The 26486-nt window shown below is 48.7% G+C and overlaps 5 non-coding genes across 5 annotated transcripts; all 5 read right to left on the bottom strand.

Annotated features, from left to right (window-relative positions):
- Positions 1-1209: 1209 nt before the first annotated feature.
- Positions 1210-1292, bottom strand: TRNAL-UAG (transfer RNA leucine (anticodon UAG)). Its single transcript has one exon. It is a non-coding gene; the product is annotated as a tRNA-Leu (tRNA).
- An 18821-nt stretch (positions 1293-20113) lies between these two features.
- TRNAL-AAG (transfer RNA leucine (anticodon AAG)) lies at positions 20114-20196 on the bottom strand. The gene has a single exon. It is a non-coding gene; the product is annotated as a tRNA-Leu (tRNA).
- A 192-nt stretch (positions 20197-20388) lies between these two features.
- On the bottom strand, positions 20389-20471 carry TRNAL-CAG (transfer RNA leucine (anticodon CAG)). Its single transcript has one exon. It is a non-coding gene; the product is annotated as a tRNA-Leu (tRNA).
- A 4718-nt stretch (positions 20472-25189) lies between these two features.
- On the bottom strand, positions 25190-25272 carry TRNAL-AAG (transfer RNA leucine (anticodon AAG)). The gene has a single exon. It is a non-coding gene; the product is annotated as a tRNA-Leu (tRNA).
- A 191-nt stretch (positions 25273-25463) lies between these two features.
- On the bottom strand, positions 25464-25546 carry TRNAL-CAG (transfer RNA leucine (anticodon CAG)). Its single transcript has one exon. It is a non-coding gene; the product is annotated as a tRNA-Leu (tRNA).
- Between the last annotated feature and the right edge of the window lie 940 nt (positions 25547-26486).

The following is a 26486-nucleotide window of genomic DNA, read 5'->3' as shown; positions in this document are numbered from 1 at the left end:
ATGTAACCCATTTCATTAATAAAAGGGACTTTTTAAGCACCCCCCAAAAAACACATAAAACACCACGAGTGCTAGAAGAATATTATACGAGCTTGAAGACAGAATTGGGCAAATTCATTTGCAGTTGAAACTGAAGCTTGTTACTTATTCAGATATTATATGCACTGCCAATTTTTAGCTGAGATTCTAAAAGAACTCAGAGACAAAATTAACTTATCGTTTTGTCAGAAGTGGGATTCAAACCCACGCCTCCAGGAGAGACTGCGCCCTTAAGGCAGTGCCTTAGACCACTCGGCCATCCTGACCACATGTTGATTGATCATCACAGAGAGAAAAAGATATTGTGAACAAAAAAAGCACACATCTTAGGCCATGAGTGGCTAGAGCAAGAAAAAAACTCACTGCACTTTTCCAAGTAGACAACCGTTAAGCCAATGTGAGGGAAATGATCTGATTTTTTCTCTCTCAAGAAAAAAGTAGAGTAAACACACAATTGTCAGAAGTGGGATTTGAACCCACGCCTCCAAAAGAGACCGCAACCTGAACACAGCGCCTTAGACCACTCGGCCATTCTGACTTGCATTTGTGGCACCTTCCACAGGCCAGACAGCCATGCAAGTGGGGTACCGAAAAGGCATGCCCTCAATTTATTTATCCTATTATTAGTACTTCCAACAGATCTTTGAACAATCCATAGAGAGCAGTACCTATGAAGAACTCTTTAGACCTTTAAGGCGTACAAAGAGAAAGTGCTATTCACCCGCCACTTGAACGGCCCAAAGCTGCTTTGAAATTGAGTCAACAGCCACCTCTTGGCTAGCTAAAGCAAATTCAACAAGGAATTTCAATGTCACAACATAGGGTGGAATACGCAAATCCAAGCAGCCCCTGATCACAGCCCTGAGGAAATTGCCGTAAGTGTGCTGGAGTCCAACTGTCTACCAGATGCTAGGCATTCTTCCATATTTGCATGGCCTGTCTGGCCAAGGCATACAAGAGCATGACTCTTCCAGATGAGCTCTTACATGGGTCCTATGCTCATATAGTAAGGACTGCACTTTGTCAGCAAGACTTTATACAACCGAAATATATGAGAAACCCCAGGTCTCTTGACTAGATGAGGACGGAATCACGTCCCAGGTGAAGACCAACAGATGCAACTTCCATCAGATGTTAACCTGATAAAGGAGATTATATCTCCAAAAGTCATGTCAGAAGTGGGATTCTAACCCACGCCTCCAGAGGAGACTGCGGCCTAAACACAGCGCCTTAGACCACTCGGCCATCCTGACAGTGCAGAGTCTTAAGAAATGTATAAAAGTCACTCAGAAATTTCTGCCTCCATGCAAGCCTGAAATAATTTAAACCTTCAAACACAAGGTGCAACTTTATGCACAGGACAATAAACACAGAAGATCACATGTGAAAGCATTTCATTTCACAGGTGTACAATTTTTATGCTTTTAGAATACCTCATAACTCTTACCAGCTATTTAGGGTCCTGTATCCTACTCACAAAATTACCTTGCCTGCGACCTCTCTCTCTACACAAACAACTACTGCACAGGAAGTAGGAAGGCAGAAGGTGGGGCAGATTATGCAAATGTATGCTGTCAATGTGCCTTGCAGATTCATGCAGGATTTCTAGATCCTTGCTGGATACAAGAGAGCAGACCTTGTTTCAGATCAACTGTCCCTAGCAGGGAACGTCTGAGCACATGCAGTCTTTTGCTCTCTAGCCCCTGGCCTGGGACTCACCCTCACTGGCTGAGGCGTGAATTTCTGCATACCAACTGTTAGACGGGGACCCGGAGGGTCGGCCGAGTATAGGGGGAGAGGCCTCCAGTGAGGGCCGTCTCCGGTGATCGTACAGACAGGTAACTTCCCCCCCACAGATGGACACCACACACGGATGAGGTTAACACACTTTATATAAGGTTCTTGCGGTCAGGTGGTAATTGATACAGTGCGGTCAGGACACGAGGGTCCTCTCAATTCTAGTCTCTGTAGGGGAAAGGGTAGTGGGACAGTCTTAGTACCGGTCCGGTACACGGGTGGCAAGGAGGAAGCTCACAATCCTCGAGCTTGGGGGCCTGTAAAGATGGGCCGTGGCAGCGCCAGCAGGCTAGGACTATGGTTCTTTAGCAAGGAGGGCCGCGGCAGCGCCAGCAGGCCAAGGCGATGGTTCACGTTGCAGAGAGCCGTGGCAGCGCCAGCAGGCCAAGGCGATGGTTCACGTTGCAGAGGGCCGCGGCAGCTCCAGCAGGCCAAGGCGATGGTTCACGTTGCAGAGGGCCGCGGTAGCGCCAGCAGGCCAAGACGATGGTTCGCGTTGCAGAGGGCCGCGGCAGCGCCAGCAGGCCAAGACGATGGTTCACGTTGCAGAGGGCCGCGGCAGCGCCAGCAGGCCAAGAGTAGTTCACAAGGCAGGGCTGCGGCAGCGCCAGCAGTCCGTCAAGGATGAGTTCTTCTCGGTGTCTCTCGACTCCAGGATACAACTGCCTTCCTGCTCTGGAGGAGCCCCAGTTATAGGTCTAGTCTCCTTTGATGTCCGGACCCTCGCGCTTGGAGGTCGGGGGGTCCGGGATGCGGGAGCCCAGACACCCAGCAGGGGGGTGGAGCCAGCGCCCGGGGAGGCCGGGGGCGATCGACACCTGGCGGAGGAGAGCCATTGACCACTCCTTCTTCCATTGACCTGCCAAGTGGCGTCTTCACCTCCTGGGTGGAGGCTGGTGCCTCGATGTCGGGACCGGGCCAGGCCCAGGGTTGGGGGCGAGTCGAGGTCACTTGGCCTCGTGGTGTAGTGTCCAAAGATGGCGGCTGGGCCGGGGCAATGGTGCTGACGGGGACCAGGGCCCGCCGGTACTGGAGTGTTCAGGAGCTGGAGTCTCGTTGGGGACGGGTTGTGGGTTACCTCGGTGGGTTGCCGGGGTGGCTCTTGCTGGGGATACGGGGAGAGCCGGGGTCCGGGCCCCGTCATGCGGAGGAGACGGCTCGGCCACGAGGCCTGTCCAACATGCGTCCCCCCCAGCTGAAGGCAGGGAGAGTCACCCATCCTCTTGGGTACTCTCCTCGCCGAGGCGGAAAAAGCGTGACAGGCCGTCGGTGTTGGCGTGGTCCTGGCCTGGACGGTGCTTCACAGTGAAGTCCATCCCCTGCAGGGAAATGGACCACCGCAACAGTTTCGGGTTTTCCCCCCGCATTTGCATCAGCCATTGCAGGGGTCGGTGGTCTGTCTGTACCCGGAAGTGGGTACCAAAGAGGTAGGGCCGGAGCTTCTTAAGGGCCCATACCACGGCGAAGGCCTTCCGCTCAATGGTGCTCCAGCGTTGTTCTCGTGCCAGCAGGCGCCGGCTGATGAAGGCCACTGGCTGATCGACTCCCTCGGTGTTGAGTTGAGAGAGGACAGCCCCAATGCCATGGTCTGAGGCGTCCGTCTGGACTATGAATTCCCGGCTGTAGTCGGGGGCCTGGAGCACGGGGGCGGTGCACATGGCGGCCTTCAACTTCTCGAAGGCCGATTGACAGTCCGGAGTCCAGCTGACGGTTTTGGGGTTTTTCTTGGATGTGAGTTCTGTGAGGGGCCCCACGATGCTGCCATAGTCCTTCACAAACCGCCGGTAGTACCCAGTGAGTCCCAGGAAGGCCCGGACCTCGGTTTGGGTCGTAGGGGGTTGCCAGGCCTGGATGGCAGCGATCTTGAGCTGAAGGGGGGCCACCAGACCACTTCCCACTTGGTGTCCTAGGTAGGTCACGGACCCTTGGCCAATCTGACATTTTCTGGCTTTGATGGTGAGCCCGGCCTGCCGGAGGGCGTGTAGAACCTCCCGGAGGTGGTGGAGGTGGTCTGCCCAGTGGCGACTGTACACAGCAATATCGTCCAGATAGGCGGCGCTGAATTCTTCGAGGCCCGCCAGTACCTGGTTCACGAGTCGTTGGAAGGTGGCTGGAGCGTTTTTCATGCCGAATGGCATCACCGTGAAGTGGTAGTGGCCATCCGGGGTAGAGAAGGCGGATTGTTCTTGCGCCCCCGGGGTGAGGCCGATCTGCCAGTAACCCGCTGTTAAATCGAAGATGCTAAGGTAGCGGGCAGCTCCCATGCGGTCAATCAGCTCATCCGCCCGGGGGATGGGGTGAGCGTCAATTCTGGTAACGGCGTTCAGGCCCCGATAGTCCACACAGAACCGGAGCTCGGGGGCAACGCCCGGGGCGGCAGCCTTGGGGACCAGTACGACGGGGCTGGCCCAGGGGCTGTCGGATGGTTCGATTACTCCCAGAGCCAGCATTTTGGATACTTCGGTCTGGATGCAGGCACGTACCCGATCTGGCACGCGGTAGGCCCTGTGTCGAATAGGGGGACTATCCCCTGTGTCCACGTCGTGAAGGCACCAGGGGGTGACCCCCGGGGTGAGGGAGAACAGTGGGGCGAATTGTGACAGGAGAGCTCGACAGTCTTGGCGTTGCTCCGGGGACAAGGCCACGGAGAGTCTGACCCCTTCCACTGAGCCATCCTGCTCGAGCGTCCTCAGCAGGTCAGGAAGGGGCTCGGAGTCTTCCTCCGCCCCATTATCAGTAGCCAGCAGGAGGCTGAGTTCTGAGCGTACGAAGTGGGGCTTGAGTCTGTTGGCGTGGAGGACCCGTAGGGGGTTCCGGGAGGATTCCATGTTGATTAAGTAGGTGACGGGACCCTTGCGCTCTATCACCTTGAAGGGTCCGGTCCATTTGTCCTGGAGGGCACATGGTTCAACCGGGGACATCACCCCGACTTGCTGCCCCGGCTCGAACTCGATGGAGGAGGCGTGCTGATCATACCATTTCTTCATGTCCTCCTGACTGGCTTCAAGGTTGGCTTTGGCGATCTCCCTGAATCGCCGAGTCTGGTTGCGAAGGGTCAGGAGATACTTGTAGATATCTGGAGGAGTCTTCTGGGGGGCCACCTCCCAACCTTCCTTGACCAGGCTGAGGGGACCCCGGACAGGGTGTCCGTACTGGAGTTCAAATGGGCTGAAGCCCAGGGATTTTTGAGGGACTTCTCGGTAGGCGAACAGGAGGCACGGGAGCAGCACGTCCCATTGGCGATGGAGGGGTTCTTCTAGGCCCATGATCATCCCCTTGAGAGTGCGGTGAAACCGCTCGACCAATCCGTTTCCTTGCGGGTGATAGGGGGTCGTGAATTTGTCGGTGACCCCGCATTGTTGCCAGAGAGACTTCATGTATTTCGAGATAAAGTTGGTGCCCCTGTCGCTGACGACCTCCCGGGGGAAGCCCACCCGGGAGAAGATCCCCATCAGGGCTCGGCCTACCACGGGCGCCGTCACGGTCCGAAGAGGGATAGCCTCGGGATAGCGGGTGGCGTGGTCCACCAGGACCAGGATGAACCGGTGCCCTTGTGCTGTTCGGGGGTCCAGGGGCCCCACAATGTCTATTCCCACCCGTTCGAACGGGGTGGTGACGACGGGAAAAGGCTGTAAGGGTGCTTTGGTTTTTCGACCGCTCTTCCCGCTGGCCTGGCAGGTGGGGCAGGTTCGGCAGTGGTTGGCGACATCGTTTCGCATTTTGGGCCAGTAGAAGTGGGTCACCAGGCGGCTGTACGTCTTGTCTTGCCCCAGGTGTCCGGCAAGGGGCACATCGTGTGCTAAGTTCAAGAGGAAGTCTCTGAAGCGGAGGGGTACCACCAGCACCCGACTGGCCCCCAGCTCCGCAATATTTTGCTCACTGTAGAGCAGGTCATTGTCCCAATAAATCCAGTGGGCCCCCGCGGTGTCTCCTGCGCTCTGGGCGAGGGCTTGCTGCCGGAGTCCCTCGAGGGAGGGACAGGCTCTCTGTTCTTGTCGGAATTGTTACTGGGTGGGGCCCCCCTCTTGACGCCACTCGGCCAGTTCGGGAAGGTCCTGGAGCCGATCGATTCCGTCTTCGTTTTGGGCTGGAGAACTTGCTTCTAGGGTGGCTTCCTCTCGGGCAATCGGGGGAGGAGGCTCTGGCCACTCTGGTTCTTCTGGACGGGGGATGGCGCGGGCGGCCATGGACCGGGTCGTTACACAGACCCATTCGGGGAAGCCCAGCATCCCCAGGTGCTCTCTCCTCTCGACGGCTGCCCAGGGAGAACTTTCGAGGTCGTTCCCCAGGAGGCAGTCCACGGGGGCATCATCGCGGACAGTCACTTTCAGCATCCCGGATACGCCCCCCCATTCGAAGGGAACGCAGGCCATCCGACATAGACTTTCTGAGTTGTCGGCCGACCGTACAGGGCAAAGGATGTTCGGCAAGATCTGGTCCGGGGTCACCAGATGACAGCGGACGGCGGTCACACTGGCCCCGGTGTCGCGGAGGACTTCAGCCCGGTGTCCATTAATGTTGACCCACTGGCTGTACTTCTGCGTGTTGGCGGGAAGGGGGGCCCGCGGAATCAGGTCTCTTTCCCCTAGGCAGACCAGGGACATGGCGGCGGGTTCCCACTCGGGCTGGTCGGGCTCGTACTCCTCTTGGTCTTCGGGGGCTTGCTCTTCCCCCAGGGCGGCGGCAACGACCTGGCGGGGCATAGGGCTCTGGCTCTTCGGGCAGTTGGGATCATTGGCGTAGTGGCCGGGTCGCTGGCATCGGTGGCAAGTAACGTTGGCTCGGAAGCCTGGTCGCATCGGGAAGTTTCCCCTGCCGGCCGGGGGCGGGGGGTTGCTGGCGGGAGCCACCGGGACGGTGTCTCTACCCCGACCCTGGCCTCCTCCTCCCCCGCGGGGGCGATGGGGCTGGAGTTCTGGACTTTTTGGTTCCGTCCAGAGGTGTCAGGGAACAACACCCAAAGACCCCGGAGTTCCACCTGTCTCGGTGCACAAATGAACAGAAACACGGGCTTCTCGATGGTGGCGTCAAAGACCAAAGGTTTATTACTGCAGGGACACAGAAGTCACAGATACTACACACGGGCAGAATCTAGGAGCCTGTTCAAATTGTACAAAGCGGGTTGCTCCTTATATACTAGTTTTTGGCCTTCAGGCGAATTCTTCACATGTTGGTACATTCCCAAAACCTTTGTGTCATAAACAATAAATATTTGGCGTGCACAGGAACCGTTGATAAAATCTGATACGAAACATCTACGAAGAGGGGTTCCCACTAGTTCATCACAATTCCCTGTCAATATTGCATTCAGGACCCGGACCGCCTCATCGTAAAGTTCGTTACCTCCCCCTAATAAAGTTTCAGAAAGAAAGGAACGGAGCCAGGTGTGGAAGATAGGAAAGCGGGATAAGAGATGCTTGTGGGTTGTAAATGGGCAAGGCTACCGGCTTCGGCCGCCTAATCATGATCAGGACAATGGACACGAAGACCAGTTTGGCAGGGCTGGCCTCGAGCAGAGGAGGCAGCCTTTGTCGAGTCATGCAGCTACAGCGTGATCTGGTTTAAGGTGCACGTGTCATGTAAAAGGTGAATCTCCGGCTAAGGCTACGTGTCCTTAATCGAAATGAAGTGATCAGAGGTTATTGCGTATGTGAGGGCAAGAAACACAAAATGGCTGCCATGATCTAAGATGGATGCCGTGGGTGGATTAGAAATGTGTTAATAAAAGGAGTGCTCTTGCTTGTAGCGTAGCGAAAACACCAGGGTATGCTAAATGGATCATTTGCGGTTCACTGATACCAATATTATGTATTTCTGACAAACTTGAAAACACGGGTTCAAATCGTCACGGAACCGTCACGGAACCTCAGACCCTCCTTTTGCCCTTACATAGGCAATTACTCAGTCTATGTCAGAATCTAGTTCTATGCTCATCAGGTCAGTGACATGCTGTTGTATCATCATCCTTTCTCGTGCCTTTTCTCCAAACGCAGGTGGTTTTCTGAGACAAGTTGCAGCACAAAGACTACACAGAGCAGGACCACACTGGATAATCAGGCAGCATGAGAATAGGAATACTAAGATGACACCAATGACCATTAGAACCTTCCATCCCCACGCTGATATCAGAGTCCAAAACCACTCCATGAAGGACCAGTTTCCCTTGTCTACATGTATAGAGTCGGAAATCTTGTGTAGCTTAGAGATCGCCTCATAGACTGTTGGAGCATTATTAGGAATAAAGACACAGCAGCTCGATTGGATCATTCTGCATACCCCACCTCGATCTGCAAGTATAACGTCTAGAACCATACGGTTCTGCAACGTCATGAGTCTATCCGCCTGAAGCTCAGCTGTTAAGTTGCTAAGGGCACCAGCAGTTTCGGTAATAGTAGATTCAACTACCCGTGTTAGCTGACGTATGTTTCTACTATTGGCCATAGGCCCCCAGAACGGAAGGAAGCCTTTGAAGAAGTCTCCAGCTTCCTGACCAGCGGTATCTTCCTTGCTGAAGACACCTCTCGCTACTCTGGTTCTGTGGTAATCAGATGAAGCAGTGTATGTCGGAGGCAACAATCGAGCAATATAACATGATCCTGAAAAGTCGGCAGGCAACCATGTATAAGCTCTGTCTCGACAAATGAAGTAGGTACCCCTAGCAGTGAGAAAGGCAGGGGAAGAGTTAGCCGGAAACACATAAGTCTCTACGCACTCACTCCTCCCTAGCTGAGCTCTCGGATTTATCCCATTACCTTGCAAGCAGACCTGACCTCGGTGAGGTACGACCCAGATTGGAGTTGAGCTTTTACGCTTGCTTTCTCCTAAACTAAGGCGATACTCTGAAGTATTCCAACTTAAATATACTCGCAATTCGTCTCTAGGGTAGGATGGAGTATTATTGACGTCCTTGACCATGTCAATAATTCCCTGGACTAAGGCTTTGTTGGCAGAGTTATATTTAGTGGAACGCGGTGGACGTGGAGGATAGGTTTCAAGGGCATAAGCAAAGATGGTTTGGAGGGCCTGAAATGATCCATTGTAGCTGTAAGGCAAAACCAGATAGGGAATACCTTTATCCATAGTGTGGGGTATCAAGCCACACACCCAGCAGTCTGTAGTGTTAACTACCAGTTGGTGTTGGTGCAAGAGCTGTACAAAAGTGTTGTTGGTGAATTCTGAGCGTCGGGCTTGCTCATGTTCCGGAAACGAGTGAAAAGAGTGTATAGAAGAAACAGTAGAAATGGCAGGATCAAGGGGAGGTACTGTAGTAACTGGCACAAAAATCAAATTTATACTAAAGACGATTCCACCCACCAATGTTGCTAAAATAATCAAGAATGTAATGGCACATTGCATCAAAAAGCATTTGCTATGAAGAATTCTATGAAGTCTGTTTCTGCGAACATAAATCACATTTTTTCGTTGCAGCGCAGGAAGCTCCATCTTCTACAATCCGCTCGCGACCACTGATGATGTGTACGTAGATGAAAATGCCTCTATCAGCCCTGGGAGTTCCCAGAACCAACAGAAGGATCGACCTTGTGTCAGACCCCCGCAGATTCAACTAGGCATACAGCCACGACCCTACGGCTACCCAGACGGCAAGGCAATTTTAAAAACAATAAACAATAGCAAACTTCCTGGCTGAAGGCAAAAGTTCAATATATCAAAATCACAATATGCAGTTGCCTGCTTTATTTGTCCATTTTACGGCTTCTTAAGTTATATCTCTGTTTCGCTGGTACTGTCTGATCGGAAAATAGTGTATCACTAGCAGCTGTTGCAGTGTTTAAGTTCGCAGATGGCAAAGTTTCTTCTGATGCTGGAGACAAATGTTCAGTGTTCAAAGGAGTCTTTTCAGGAGGAGAGTCAGATTTTGGAGTGTCAGTAATCAATTCGGCATCGCTGAAAGAGATAAACTTCGGTGTGCTTTCAGATTCGGAGGCACCAATTCCCTTCTTCACCCAGTCGTCGTAAGGGAGCGGCAAAGGGACACGCTTAACGTGGGATGCGTGTACCCAGTGCTTGCGGCCAGCTACACGAACTGCTGTCCTCATTGCAAGTAGGATTTGGAAGGGCCCCACAAATCTCGGCTGAAGGTTCTTCGTCCTCGCGAAGTTTTTGATGACGACGAAGTCTCCCGGTTTCAGCTGATGCCCTGGACTCTCCGGAGGTTTTGGCAAAGCATCGAAAACCTGTTGATGAATAAGACTCAATTTAGCAGTCAAGTCGTAAAGGTAGTCTATCAACATAGGATATTCTATGGAACAAAATTATTTAGGCCTTGGCACACCCCATATATTTGCCGGGCGACCAAAGACTATTTCATAAGGACTAAGCCCTATTCTAGAATGTACCGTTGCTCTCGTTGATAACAAGGCCAAAGGAAGTGCGTCTGGCCAGGCTAAACCTGTGGATGCTTGTATTTTAGCTATTTTCAACTTGAGGGTGCCATTGTAACCCTCCACTAAACCAGCAGACTGGGGATGGTTTGCACTGTGGAATTTCTGTTTCAGTCCTAGGCCGGCACACACACTCTGCATAACTTTCCCTATAAACTCACTTCCGTTATCTGACCATACAATCCGTGGCATTCCATATCTAGGGAAAAATTCTTTGAGAAGAATTTTGGCAGTTGATAGGGCAGTGTTGTCCTTTAGTGGGTATGCTTCTATCCACCTGGAAAAAGCACAGACCACCACTAGGACATATTTTAAATTATTACAGCGGTCCATGTGAATAAAATCTAACTGAATCACTTCAAAAGGGCAGGAAGGAGGAGCGAAATGACCAGCTGGAGTTGGAGTTCCCTTGCCAGGATTATGCATCAAGCACACCATACAATTTTTCACCACTCTCTCTGCACACTTACTGATTCCCTCATTCTTCCAGACCGGAGCCAACATCTTACAGATCCCTTTAGAACTTATATGCGCTACCCCATGCGCCATCGTCACTACTGCAAGCACATACGCATCGGGCAACATCCAACGCTGCTGTTCTGTCAAATCAATCCAACATCCATTCGAGTCCAACTTGCCCGTACTTTCTCTCCATACACGTTTCTCTTCCTCAGTTGCTTCTTTCTGAATCTCTTTCACACTTTCCATAGTATCCTCGCACATTCCAGACTCAGCAATCCATCTTGCAGACGTAGCAACATACATTCTGCTCATCGTGTCTCTAGCTGTCTGTTTAGCAATTTCATCAGCAAAAGCATTCCCACGACCAACATCATCCGTGATTGCTTTATGAGCACTGCACTTCACAATCGCAACTTCAGTCGGCAAGGTTAGAGATTCCAACAAGTCATTCACTAGCTGACCATGTTGGATCTTAGTCCCATGGGACGTAATGAAACCTCTTTCTCTCCACAACCGGCCAAAACTATGGGCCACGCCAAATGCGTACTGACTATCTGTAAACACATTCACTCTCTTTCCCTCCGCTAAAACACATGCTCTCGTTAGAGCTATTAATTCTGCAGCTTGGGCAGAATTCTGACTCACTCTTGCAGTCTCCACAATCGTCTTCAAAGTCGTTACTGCGTAAGCAGCAGTCACATCACCATTCTCCAATTTAAAACATGACCCGTCCACATACAGCGTACCATCCGGATCGGATAACGGAGTATCCTTCAAATCAATGCGTCCTTTTGTCTCTTCCTCCGTTTTAAAACCGCAATCATGTGGCTCGGAATCACTCGACTCTTGATCAGTCGGCAACAGTGTTGCTGGATTCAAGACATTACATCTTTTGATCTGAATATGACTCGCTAGTAATGTCAGCTCGTAACCAGATAATCTCGCACTAGTAAGGTGTTGTGTCTTCGTTCGGTTCATGAGTGTATCCACTGCATGAGGAACCATGACCACTAGCATGTTGTTCATCACCAAACCAGCAGATTGTCGAATGGAAGCCGCAGCTGCCGCTGTAGCTCTCAAACAACTAGGCAACGCTCTAGCTACCGGATCTAATGTTGATGAAAAATACGCACAAGGGCGTTGTTTATCACCAAACTTCTGTGTCAGAACACTCAATGCGCAACCTTCTCTCTCGTGAACGTAGAGCGTGAACGGCTTACTGTAATCAGGTGTACCCAATACAGGAGCTGAACACAATGCTTTTCGTAATTCAGTAAAACTCTCTTGACATTCATCAGACCATGGCACTGGACTCGGAACATTTTTCCTAGTCAAGGCTACCAATGGTTTCGCTAAAAGAGAAAAATTTGGGATCCATTGCCTACAGTAAGAGGTAATACCTAGAAAGGCACGTACTTCTCTCTGTGTGCATGGAACACTCATCTGTGTAATTGCTTTTATTCTTTCTGGGGTCAACTTCCTTCCCTCCTTTGACAAGAGATGACCTAGGTAGGTCACTTCTTGGCAGCAGTATTGCATTTTGGAAGGAGACACCTTGTGATTCAAATTAGACAAATGATGCAATAAGGAAATTGTAGCTGCTTTGCAAGTTTCCTTGTCATCGGCAGCCACTAGAAGATCGTCTACGTACTGTACTAGAGCAGAACCTGGAGGAAGGACAAAAGAATCTAACTGGCTTTTTAATGCTTGACTATAAATAGATGGACTTTCACAATAGCCTTGTGGAGCTCGTTTAAATCTGAAACTTCGTCCTCCTAAACAGAAGCCGAAAATATCTCTACTTTCTTCGGCTATCGGAATGCTGAAAAAGGCATTCTTTAAGTCAATAACTGAGAACCATGTGGCTGTAGCAGGAATCAATGTTAGCAAGGCAGTAATATCCGGAACCACAGGAAACTGCGGAACCACAATCTTATTAACTTCTCTAAGGTCTATGACAAACCTGTACACTGGAGGTTTTGTAGGATCAGTTCGTTTCAAAATCGGTAGTACAGGGCTATTACAGACATTTCCCCTAGTTTCTTCAATCACCTCTTTCTTAATTAAATCTTGCACAATCAATAAAAGTGCACGCTCTCCTTCACTAGATATTTTATATTGGGGAATTCTTGGAAATTTTACATTTGTTTTCAAGGTTACCACATACGGTGGAATTTCTAAGAGACCTACATCATTAGGACCAGTCGCCCAAAGAGAATCAGGGAGTGAGCGTAGCTCTGGCGGGAGTGCGTCCATTGATAAGTACATCGGAGAGGTGATATTTTTACCCAACGTGAGTTGTACTCCTTCCGGAGAACAGTACAATGTCGCATATAGTCGTTTTAACAAATCTAAACCAAGCAGATTTTCATTACAACCTGTCGTCAAAATCAGGGGTGCTTTCAATTGGCACGGTCCAACAGAAATAGACAAAGGACTAGATATCGGGTTGTAAACAGGGGCGCCTGAAAAACCTACGGAAACATTTGTTGAGCCGGACAAAGGTGCGCCAGGGAGTTTCGTATGAATGATAGAACTTTTTGCGGCACCAGTATCCAACAGAAACGGTTCGACTACACCTGATGTTGCTACTGCGACATAAGGCCCACTCTGATCCACTGGAACTGATACTACTCCCTCTCTCTGTCCATGACTGTCCTAGTACCCATTTTGCTGAAAACCCTCATCTACTTCACAATAGTCCTCAACAAGATATTGTTGAGATCTATTTTGCTGAGTAGATTGTCCATTTCGTTGATCAAAGTGATTGGAAGGACGATCATTCGTTTGTGGAGGCATAGCACCTCGTCCTCGACCTCTAGAATTCTGCACAAAACCACCACGACCTCTCTGGGCTGCTGCTGCATTATTTTGCGCTAAGATCGGACATTCATTTTTATAGTGACCCTCTTTCTTACAGTACGCACACTGATTCCACTGATATTGAGGTCTTGATGAACTATAATCTGTCCTTTGGTACGAACCTTGCTGCGTATTAGATTGATTCATGCGAGGCGGATACGCCTGCTGCAAAAGAACTTTAGTTTTTAAATCTTTCGTTTTCTTTTCTGATTTCTCCTTTTCCTCTTTATCCCTATTTTCGTAGTACTGTGCAGTCGCAAGTATTTGCGCTGTTGTGGACACAGCCCACGCACTTTCTGAGTCTTTTAATTTATTGCATAATTCAGGTAACAAATTATGCACAAATTTATCGACAAACAGTCTTTGTCCTCCTTCTGTACTCATGTCCTGACCACTATGATCTACAAAAGTCTCTTCAAACCTTGTGAAGAAGTCGGAGACACTTTCGTCTTTCTTCTGCCTGCATGCTGACAGCTTGTCCCAATTTACACGCAATGCTGGCATCAGAGTCTTCATTAGATCAATTATTCTACCTGGAAGATTAGCAATTAGGGGTTCGGGTTTCGCACCACCTACTTGCTGACCATCTGCTGCAGTGATAGCTGCCCAATCACCACCTAAGGCAGCTTGATGATCCTCTCTACGAATTTTAGCCCACACTGGTTGCGGAACTACATTGCCAAATAACATATCGATGTCGGCTAAGTTCATTATACAGGCCTCAACTGTCTGTGTTAATTCCTTGTAATATCCAGCAGGATTCTTACGTGGATCTGGCAAGGCCTGCTTCACCGCTAGCACTTCAGCTCGCTTCCATGGAATGTGTATCCACACTCTTTGGAACTGCGCTGGAGCACCTGCAATACCAGCATTATCATCACGTGCCACTGCTTCGCGCCAGATTGGAGGAACTTCCCTCATAGGATATTGGCGACTTAGCTTCATTTTTCCTCTTTCTAAATCTCTCGGCGAACGAAGAGATGGATCATTCCTAAAACTTAAAATAAGTTCCATCGCTTCTTTTATATTATCACCCACTATCATTCCAGCAGCAAACTCTTTTTGAACTTTAATTAAATCTTCCAAATCTGATTCTACATCATCTTCTTCTATTTCTTCACGTAACACCGAGCACATCTCATCAAAGACATACCGTTGTGTTGGTTCCTTCCACTGCATAAATGTGTCTAACACATCTCTCGTACTATATCTTCTACTCTTCGAAATCCATCTGAGAGCCGTGGAATCTAAAATTCCCCGTTCCTCAGTACTTGGAAGCTGACTACGTCTCTGAACTGAGTCAGGAGTAGGAGTCTTAATTAAAGTTTTATATAAAGGAGACAGCATATTAGTAACAGAATCAGTGATTCTTCGACGAACAGAAAGTGGAGTTAGCACACTCGCAGACGTAGAGAACGCAGTAGAGGTAGGAATAGATAACGGAACAGTAGGAGTATCGAGAAAAATAGTTTGTGGAATAGTAGGTACAGAAGCTGACAGTTCAGGAAGAGAAGGAGCTGTAGGAACATTCACATTCATCACAGGAGGTACGGGAACTTGATTTTGGGGGACAGGAGCAGGAACACCAGGTTGTCCAGCAACCGGCAATTGAACATTCGGGACAAGTGGAGCCGCAGCACCTTGTGCATACGGTGGAGGTGACCGTAACAGATAAGATAACAGAGGATCGTTTTCGGAATCCTCCAGTATCTTAGCCATTTTCGATGGCAAGGCAGGATAGCACTTGTCAATCGCTAAGTTATGCTCTCTAATGGCTACATCTATGGCCTTCTCACACTCGTTAGCCTGCAACTGCTTAGCCGCTTGCTCTAGAGTCAACTCTTCTTGTTCTTTCTGTTCTTTCTTCAACCTTTTAATTTCTCTCTGTTTGGATTCTTTTCGCCAATAACGGAAAGAATCAAACATTGCCGGCCGGGCTTTCTTCCTAAACAATTTCGCTTCTAAGTTGTCGAGAATCTCGGGTTCAAAACTACCATGCAGTGGCCAACTAAGGACACCATCCTTCGCAGTGTAACGGACCCATACCTCATTATAAGATATAGGACCCGCACCATGTTTACAATATAAATCATATAGGGGAGTCCCAATCGGAGGAACCAGACAAGAGTCCTCCAATCGTGAGTCACGGTTGCAACCAAAGCAAGACAACATTTTCCGACTTACCATTTTTCAGTCCGGAACACAAAACAAACAAAACACAAAACAGATATGTGCACTTGAACCAAGAATTTAGGCCTACCAAAACGAACTGTTGTATCGATACCCAAACTAAACCAAATAGATTATCTTAACCAGAACAACCTGTGATAATCCTACCAAGAACCAAAACCAAACCAAGAACCAATCAAGGATTTTAACAATCCTCACAAAGTAACCAGCTAGCTATCACTAAATACTTAACTGAGTCACTGAAGACGTCACCAAGGAGAAACCCGTCACGTTTCGCTGTACTAAGGACTGCACCTCGGGTCCAAGACAGGGCGACGGTCAAGGCAACGGCCCACTGCAGCCGTCCTGAACGGGAAACCCTCGTGGAAGAGAACTTCGGGCCACTTTTGCGATATGCCGGGATCGATGAAGTGGGGCGCCTCCCTCAGGAATCTTCACACGAAGCTTCTCGAACTCTTCAGGCTTTTGGACCGGTACCGAATGACGTCGCCCTACGTTGGGCGCCAATTGGAGTTCTGGACTTTTTGGTTCCGTCCAGAGGTGTCAGGGAACAACACCCAAAGACCCCGGAGTTCCACCTGTCTCGGTGCACAAATGAACAGAAACACGGGCTTCTCGATGGTGGCGTCAAAGACCAAAGGTTTATTACTGCAGGGACACAGAAGTCACAGATACTACACACGGGCAGAATCTAGGAGCCTGTTCAAATTGTACAAAGCGGGTTGCTCCTTATATACTAGTTTTTGGCCTTCAGGCGAATTCTTCACATGTTGGTACATTCCCAAAACCTTTGTGTCATAAACAATAAATATTTGGCGTGCACAGGAACCGTTGATAAAATCTGATACGAAACATCTACGAAGAGGGGTTCCCACTAGTTCATCACAATTCCCTGTCAATATTGCATTCAGGACCCGGACCGCCTCATCGTAAAGTTCGTTACCTCCCCCTAATAAAGTTTCAGAAAGAAAGGAACGGAGCCAGGTGTGGAAGATAGGAAAGCGGGATAAGAGATGCTTGTGGGTTGTAAATGGGCAAGGCTACCGGCTTCGGCCGCCTAATCATGATCAGGACAATGGACACGAAGACCAGTTTGGCAGGGCTGGCCTCGAGCAGAGGAGGCAGCCTTTGTCGAGTCATGCAGCTACAGCGTGATCTGGTTTAAGGTGCACGTGTCATGTAAAAGGTGAATCTCCGGCTAAGGCTACGTGTCCTTAATCGAAATGAAGTGATCAGAGGTTATTGCGTATGTGAGGGCAAGAAACACAAAATGGCTGCCATGATCTAAGATGGATGCCGTGGGTGGATTAGAAATGTGTTAATAAAAGGAGTGCTCTTGCTTGTAGCGTAGCGAAAACACCAGGGTATGCTAAATGGATCATTTGCGGTTCACTGATACCAATATTATGTATTTCTGACAAACTTGAAAACACGGGTTCAAATCGTCACGGAACCGTCACGGAACCTCAGGGCCCTTGGGTGGCTCTGTTCTGTTCGATGGGTCCATTTCGGGCCACTCGGGTGCTTTACCATCGGTCGGCTTCGGCGGCGAGTTGCCGAGGTTCAGTCAGTTTACTGTCGAGGAGGTGCTGCCTGAGTTCGACGAAGCAGTTGTTAGAAAGGTGCTCCCACACAATAAGGTCAAAGAGTTGCTCGTAAGTGGTCACTTTGCTGCCCTTGATCCACCCCTCGAAGGCTCGGCTAAAGAAGTTCACGTATTCCACCCAAGTTGTACCTGGCATCCGTTTGCAGTCACGGAACCGCTGGCGGTACATCTCGGGCGTGAGTCCGTATCGAGTGAGGAGGGCGGCTTTCATGTGGTCATAGGATGTCATCTGATGGTCCGGGAGTTGCAGCAGGGCGTCTCGCCCTTCGTTGACAAACCTCCCCCATAATCCGGCTCCCCAGTCGCTCCGGGGGATCCGTTGGGAGGCCATGGCTACCTCGTAGGCTTTGAACCATTGTTGGATATCATCGTTCCGGTAATACTCTCTGACGACATCCTTGGGGATGTGGACCTTGGGGTCTGGGGTGGCAGGAGTGTTCGGGCGCTCGGGGACCCCGAGATCTTTGTTCAGCTTCCGGATCTCTAGTTCTTTTAGGTTGCGCTCATGTTCGTAGGCTAGCTTTTTCTCTTCTAGCTCTCTCTGTCTTTGTTTTTCTTCTCGCTCCTCTCGGAGCCGTAAGTGTTCCAGCGTTATTTTTTGTTCTGCCAACTTGAGTTCTCCATCTAAGCGAAGTCGAGCCAGCTCCAATTCATGGAGCCTGCTTTTTTCCCGTTCTCGGACCTTCTCGCGGGAGAGACCCGATCTTCCTTCTTCCGTTAGCGTGGGGCTTGTCTCGCCGCTTTGGTTTTGGGGTACGGCTGTACCCGTCTCCGCCCAAGATTCCAGGGCGTGTTTAAAGTCCTCTTTCGCGCTCAGTCCTGTGGTAGCAATGCCTAGCTCTATGCAGAATTGTTTTAGTTCTCTGTGGTTGTATTCCTCTAGTTTTTCCATCTGGACTTTTTCCGTTGTTCCGCTCTCTTTTGTCGTCATTGTGGTTGTGTCGTGGGGTGAGTTACTCTCTGTACGATTATGCGTTGGTTCGGATCCCGCCGCTAGCCACCAATGTTAGACGGGGACCCGGAGGGTCGGCCGAGTATAGGGGGAGAGGCCTCCAGTGAGGGCCATCTCCGGTGATCGTACAGACAGGTAACTTCCCCCCCACAGATGGACACCACACACGGATGAGGTTAACACACTTTATATAAGGTTCTTGCGGTCAGGTGGTAATTGATACAGTGCGGTCAGGACACGAGGGTCCTCTCAATTCTAGTCTCTGTAGGGGAAAGGGTAGCGGGACAGTCTTAGTACCGGTCCGGTACAGGGGTGGCAAGGAGGAAGCTCACAATCCTCGAGCTTGGGGGTCTGTAAAGATGGGCCGCGGCAGCGCCAGCAGGCTAGGACTATGGTTCTTTAGCAAGGAGGGCCGCGGCAGCGCCAGCAGGCCAAGGCGATGGTTCACGTTGCAGAGGGCCGCGGCAGCGCCAGCAGGCCAAGGCGATGGTTCACGTTGCAGAGGGCCGCGGCAGCGCCAGCAGGCCAAGGCGATGGTTCACGTTGCAGAGGGCCGCGGCAGCGCCAGCAGGCCAAGACGATGGTTCGCGTTGCAGAGGGCCGCGGCAGCGCCAGCAGGCCAAGACGATGGTTCACGTTGCAGAGGGCCGCGGCAGCGCCAGCAGGCCAAGAGTAGTTCACAAGGCAGGGCTGCGGCAGCGCCAGCAGTCCGTCAAGGATGAGTTCTTCTCGGTGTCTCTCAACTCCAGGATACAACTGCCTTCCTGCTCTGGAGGAGCCCCAGTTATAGGTCTAGTCTCCTTTGATGTCCGGACCCTCGCGCTTGGAGGTCGGGGGGTCCGGGATGCGGGAGCCCAGACACCCAGCAGGGGGGTGGAGCCAGCGCCCAGGGAGGCCGGGGGCGATCAACACCTGGCAGAGGAGAGCCATTGACCACTCCTTCTTCCATTGACCTGCCAAGTGGCGTCTTCACCTCCTGGGTGGAGGCTGGTGCCTCGATGTCGGGACCGGGCCAGGCCCAGGGTTGGGGGCGAGTCGAGGTCACTTGGCCTCGTGGTGTAGTGTCCAAAGATGGCGGCTGGGCCGGGGCAATGGTGCTGACGGGGACCAGGGCCCGCCGGTACTGGAGTGTTCAGGAGCTGGAGTCTCGTTGGGGACGGGTTGTGGGTTACCTCGGTGGGTTGCCGGGGTGGCTCTTGCTGGGGATACGGGGAGAGCCGGGGTCCGGGCCCTGTCATGCGGGGAGGAGACGGCTCGGCCACGAGGCCTGTCCAACACCAACGTTGCATAGATGGTACGTTTGTGGTCGGTTTGGGATGGGTGGAAGGTCAAAAGCAGGGAAAAGTATGTCGCCTCACTTCTAGTCTCCTCTTCTAGGCCTACCTGCTGTTCTCTCACTCTGTCTTTGTTTCATTCTCTCCTTCCTCAACACCCCTTCTCACTCACTCGCTCTATCACTTGTGCTCTTTCCCCTTGCTCTGCATTTCATAGTGGAAACATCTCTTGAATGGAGCATTAGAAAATGAGGTTACATAAAATTAACAATCTACTTATTGGAAACCAAAAATATCACAAGACTGAATGTAACCCATTTCATTAATAAAAGGGACTTTTTAAGCACCCCCCAAAAAACACATAAAACACCACGAGTGCTTGAAGAATATTATACGAGCTTGAAGACATAATTGGGCAAATTCATTTGCAGTTGAAACTAAAGTTTGTTACTTATTCAGATATTATATGCACTGCCAATTTTTAGCTGAGATTCTAAAAGAACTCAGAGACAAAATGGACTTAAAGGTTTGTCAGAAGTGGGATTCGAACCCACGCCTCCAGGAGAGACTGCGGCCTTAACGCAGCGCCTTAGACCACTCAGCCATCCTGACCACATGTTGCTTGATCATCTACAGAGAGAGAAAGATATTGTGAACCAAAAAAGCACACATCTTAGGCCATGAGTGGCTAGAGCAAGAAAAAAACTCACTGCACTTTTCCAAGTAGACAACCATATAAGCCCTTGTGAGGGAAATGATCTGATTTTTTCTCTCTCAAGAAAAAAAGTAGAGTAAACATACAATTGTCAGAAGTGGGATTTGAACCCACACCTCCAGAAGAGACTGCGATCTGAACGCAGCACCTTAGACCACTCGGCCATCCTGACTTGCAATTATGGCACCTTCCACAGGCCAGACAGCCATGCACGTGGGGTACCGAAAAGGCATGCCCTCAATTTATTTATCCTATTATAAGTACTTCCAACAGATCTTTGAACAATCCATAGAGAGCACACCTATGAAGAACTCTTTAGACCTTTAAGCCGTACAAAGAGAAAGTGCTATTCAACAGCCACTTGAACGGCCCAAAGCTGCTTTGAAATTGAGTCAACAGCCACCTCTTGGCTAGCTAAAGCAAATTCAACAAGGAATTTCAATGTCACAACATAGGGTGGAATACACAAATCTAAGCAGCCCCTGATCACAGCCCTGAGGAAATTGCCGTAAGTGTGCTGGAGTCCAACTGTCTACCAGATGCTAGGCATTCTTCCATATTCGCATGAACAGTCTCGCCAGGGCATACAAGAGCATGACTCTTCCAGATGAGCTCTTACATGGGTCCTATGCTCACATAGTAAGGACTGCACTTTGTCAGCAAGACTTTATACAACCGAAATATATGAGAAACCCCTGCTCTCTTGACTAGATGAGGACTGAATCACGTCCCTGGTGAAGACCAACAGATGCAACTTCCATCAGATGTTAACCTGATAAAGGAGATTATATCTCCAAAAGTCATGTCAGAAGTGGGATTCGAACTCACGCCTCCAGAGGAGACTGCGGCCTAAACACAGCGCCTTAGACTACTCAGCCATCCTGACAGTGCAGAGTCTTAAGAAATGTATAAAAGTCACTCAGAAATTTCTGCCTCCATGCAAGCCTGAAATAATTTAAACCTTCAAACACAAGGTGCAACTTTATGCACAGGACAATAAACACAGAAGATCACGTGTACAATTTCTATGCTTTTAGAATACCTCATACCTCTCACCAGCTATTCAGGGTCCTGTATCCTACTCACAAAATTACCTTGCCTGCGACCTCTCTCTCTACACAAACACTACTGCACAGGAAGTAGGAAGGCAGAAGGTGGGGCATATTATGCAAATGTATGCTGTCAATGTGCCTTGCAGATTCATGCAGGATTTCTAGATCCTTGCTGGATACAAGATAGCAGACCTTGTTTCAGATCAACTGTCCCTAGCAGGGAACGTCTGAGCACATGCAGTCTTTTGCTCTCAAGCCCCTGGCCTGGGACTCACCCTCACTGGCTGAGGCGTGAATTTCTGCATACCAACGTTGCATAGATGGTACGTTTGTGGTCGGTTTGGGCTAGGCGGAAGGTCAAAAGCAGGGAAAAGTATGTCGCCTTCACTTCTAGTCTCCTCTTCTAGGCCTACCTGCCGTTCACTCACTCTGTCTTTGTTTCATTCTCTCCTTCCTCAACACCCCTTCTCACTCACTCGCTCTATCACTTGTGCTCTTTCCCCTTGCTCTGCATTTCATAGTGGAAACATCTCTTGAATGGAGCATTAGAAAATGAGGTTACATAAAATTAACAATCTACTTATTGGAAACCAAAAATATCACAAGACTGAATGTAACCCATTTCATTAATAAAAGGGACTTTTTAAGCACCCCCCTAAAAACACATAAAACACCACTAGTGCTAGAAGGATATTATACGAGCTTGGAAACAGAATTGGGCAAATTCATTTGCAGTTGAAACTGAAGTTTGTTACTTATTCAGATATTATATGCACTGCCAATTTTTAGCTGAGATTCTAAAAGAACTAAGAGACAAAATGGACTTAAAGTTTTGTCAGAAGTGGGATTGAAACCCACGCCTGCAGGAGAGACTGCGGCCTTTACGCAGCGCCTTAGACCACTCGGCCATCCTGACCACTTGCTGCCTGTTCCTCTACAGAGAGAGAAAGATATTGTGAACCAAAAAAGCACACATCTTAGGCCATGAGTGGCTAGAGCAAGAAAAAAACTCACTGTACTTTTCCAAGTAGACAACCATATAAGCCCATGTGAGGGAAATGATCTGATTTTTTCTCTCTCAAGAAAAAAGGAGAGTAAACACACGATTGTCAGAAGTGGGATTTAAACCCACGCCTCGAGAAGAGACTGCGACCTGAACGCAGAGCCTTAGACCACTCGGCCATCCCAACTTGCATTACTAGCACCTTCCACAATCCAGACAGCCATGCAAGTGGGGTACGGAAAAGGCATGCCCTCAATGTATTTATCCTTTTATAAGCACTTCCAACAGATCTTTGAACCATCCATACAGAGCAGTACCTATGAAGAACTCTTTAGACCTTTAAGGCGTACAAAGAGAAAGTGCTATTCACCAGCCACTTGAACGGCCCAAAGCTGCTTTGAAATTGAGTCAACAGCCACCTCTTGGCTAGCTAAAGCAAATTTAACAAGGAATTTCAATGTCACAACATAGGGTGGAATACGCAAATCTAAGCAGCCCCTGATCACAGCCCTGAGGAAATTGCCGTAAGTGTGCTGGAGTCCAACTGTCTACCAGATGCTAGGCATTCTTCCATATTTGCATGGACTGTCTGGCCAGGGCATACAAGAGCATGACTCTTCCAGATGAGCTCTTACATGGGTCCTATGCTCATATAGTAAGGACTGCACTTTGTCAGCAAAGTAAAGGGGTATTTTGGGTAAAGGGGTAAAGGGGTATTTTTAGGGTTCACGGTCAGTTTTAGGTTTTTCGGTAAAGGGGTATTTTTAGGGTGCAGGGTCAGTTTTGGGTTTTTGGATAAAGGGGTATTTTTAGGGTTCAGGGTCAGTTTTAGGTTTTTGGGTAAAGGGGTATTTTTAGGGTTCAGGGTCAGTTTTGGGTTTTTGGGTAAAGGGGTATTTTTAGGGTTCAGGGTCAGTTTTAGGTTTTTGGGTAAAGGGGTATTTTTAGGGTTCAGGGTCAGTCTTAGGTTTTTGGGTAAAGGGGTATTTTTAGGGTTCAGGGTCAGTTTTAGGTTTTTGGGTAAAGGGGTATTTTTAGGGTTCAGGGTCAGTTTTAGGTTTTTGGGTAAAGGGGTATTTTTAGGGTTCAGGGTCAGTTTTAGGTTTTTGGGTAAAGGGGTATTTTTAGGGTTCAGGGTCAGTTTTAGGTTTTTGGTTAAAGGGGTATTTTTAGGGTTCAGGGTCAGTTTTGGGGTTTTGGTTAAAGGGGTATTTTTAGGGTTCAGGGTCAGTTTTAGGTTTTTGGGTAAAGGGGTATTTTTAGGGTTCAGGGTCAGTTGTGGGGTTTTGGGGTACAGGGGTACAGGGTAAAAATAAATTAAAATTAAATTTAAATTAAATTAAATTAATTAAATGAAATTAAATTAAATTAAATTACATTACATTAAATTATATTAATTTCAATTAATTTACAATTAAAAAATTAATATATACTTACCAATACTTACGTTGTAATGGTATGCGTTGTAAAGGTACCTGCGATGTAAAAACATGCGTTGTAAATACATGCGTTGTAATAGTATTTGCGTTGTAAAAGTTTCGTTGTAATGGTAGGTCGTTGTAAATGTATGCGTTGTAACGTCATACATCCCTTTATACAACCAAAATATATGAGAAACCCCAGCTCTCTTGAGTAGATGAGGACGGAATCACATCCCAGGTGAATACCAACAGATGCAACTTCCATCAGATTTTAACCTGATAAAGGAGATTATATCTCCAAAAGTCACGTCAGAAGTGGGATTCGAACCCACGCCTCCCGAGGAGACTGCGGCCTAAACACAGTGCCTTAGACCACTCTGCCATCCTGACAGTGAAGAGTCTTAAGAACTGTATAAAAGTCACTCAGACATTTCTGCCTCCGTGCAAGCCTGAAATAATTTAAACCTTCAAACACAAGGTGCAACTTTATGCACAGGACAATAAACACAGAAGATCACATGTGAAAGCATTTAATTTCACAGGTGTACAATTTTTATGCTTTTAGAATACCTCATACCTCTTACCAGCTATTTAGGGTCCTGTATCCTACTCACAAAATTACGTTGCCTGCAACCTCTCACTCTACACAAACAACTACTGCACAGGAAGTAGGAAGGCAGAAGGTGGGGCAGATTATGCAAATGTATGCTGTCAACGTGCCTTGCAGATTCATGCAGGATTTCTAGATCCTTGCTGGATACAAGAGAGCAGACCTTGTTTCAGATCAACTGTCCCTAGCAGGGAACGTCTGAGCACATGCAGTCTATTGCTCTCTAGCCCCTGGCCTGGGACTCACCCTCACTGGCTGAGGCGTGAATTTCTGCATACCAACGTTGCATAGATGGTACGTTTGTGGTCGGTTTGGGATGGGTGGAAGGTCAAAAGCAGGGAAAAGTATGTCGCCTTCACTTCTAGTCTCCTCTTCTAGGCCTACCTGCTGTTCACTCACTCTGTCTTTGTTTCATTCTCTCCTTCCTCAACACCCCTTCTCACTCACTCGCTCTATCACTTGTGCTCTTTCCCCTTGCTCTGCATTTCATAGTGGAAACATCTCTTGAATGGAGCATTAGAAAATGAGGTTACATAAAATTAACAATCTACTTATTGGAAACCAAAAATATCACAAGACTGAATGTAACCCATTTCATTAATAAAAGGGACTTTTTAAGCACCCCCCAAAAAACACATAAAACACCACGAATGCTAGAAGAATATTATACGAGCTTGAAGACATAATTGGGCAAATTCATTTGCAGTTGAAACTAAAGTTTGTTACTTATTCAGATATTATATGCACTGCCAATTTTTAGCTGAGATTCTAAAAGAACTCAGAGACAAAATGGACTTAAAGGTTTGTCAGAAGTGGGATTCGAACCCACGCCTCCAGGAGAGACTGCAGCCTTAACGCAGCGCCTTAGACCACTCGGCCATCCTGACCACATGTTGCTTGATCATCTACAGAGAGAGAAAGATATTGTGAACCAAAAAAGCACACATCTTAGGCCATGAGTGGCTAGAGCAAGAAAAAAACTCACTGCACTTTTCCAAGTAGACAACCATATAAGCCCTTGTGAGGGAAATGATCTGATTTTTTCTCTCTCAAGAAAAAAGTAGAGTAAACACACAATTGTCAGAAGTGGGATTTGAACCCACGCCTCCAGAAGAGACTGCGACCTGAACGCAGCGCCTTAGACCACTCGGCCATCCTGACTTGCATTTGTGGCACCTTCCACAGGCCAGACAGCCATGCACGTGGGGTACCGAAAAGGCATGCCCTCAATTTATTTATCCTATTATAAGTACTTCCAACAGATCTTTGAACAATCCATAGAGAGCACACCTATGAAGAACTCTTTAGACCTTTAAGCCGTACAAAGAGAAAGTGCTATTCACCAGCCACTTGAACGGCCCAAAGCTGCTTTGAAATTGAGTCAACAGCCACCTCTTGGCTAACTAAAGCAAATTCAACAAGGAATTTCAATGTCACAACATAGGGTGGAATATGCAAATCCAAGCAGCCCCTGATCACAGCCCTGAGGAAATTGCTGTAAGTGTGCTGGAGTCCAACTGTCTACCAGATGCTAGGCATTCTTCCATATTCGCATAAACAGTCTGGCCAGGGCATACAAGAGCATGACTCTTCCAGATGAGCTCTTACATGGGTCCTATGCTCACATAGTAAGGACTGCACTTTGTCAGCAAGACTTTATACAACCGAAATATATGAGAAACCCCAGCTCTCTTGACTAGATGAGGACGGAATCACATCCCAGGTGAAGACCAACAGATGCAACATCCATCAGATGTTAACCTGATAAAGGAGATTATATCTCCAAAAGTCATGTCAGAAGTGGGATTCGAACCCTCGCCTCCAGAGGAGACTGTGGCCTAAACACAGCACCTTAGACCACTCGGCCATCCTGACAGTGCAGGGTCTTAAGAAATGTATAAAAGTCACTCAGAAATTTCTGCCTCCATGCAAGCCTGAAATAATTTAAACCTTCAAACACAAGGTGCAACTTTATGCACAGGACAATAAACACAGAAGATCACATGTGAAAGCATTTCATTTCACAGGTGTACAATTTTTATGCTTTTAGAATACCTCATACCTCTAACCAGCTATTTAGGGTCCTTTATCCTACTCACAA

This window comes from Lissotriton vulgaris, chromosome 8 (assembly GCF_964263255.1).
Source record: "Lissotriton vulgaris chromosome 8, aLisVul1.2, whole genome shotgun sequence".
In the NCBI taxonomy this organism is placed as follows: Eukaryota; Metazoa; Chordata; class Amphibia; order Caudata; family Salamandridae; genus Lissotriton; species Lissotriton vulgaris.
The sequence above is the reverse complement of the archived record's forward strand: the minus strand, read 5'-3'. Positions and strand labels throughout refer to the sequence as shown.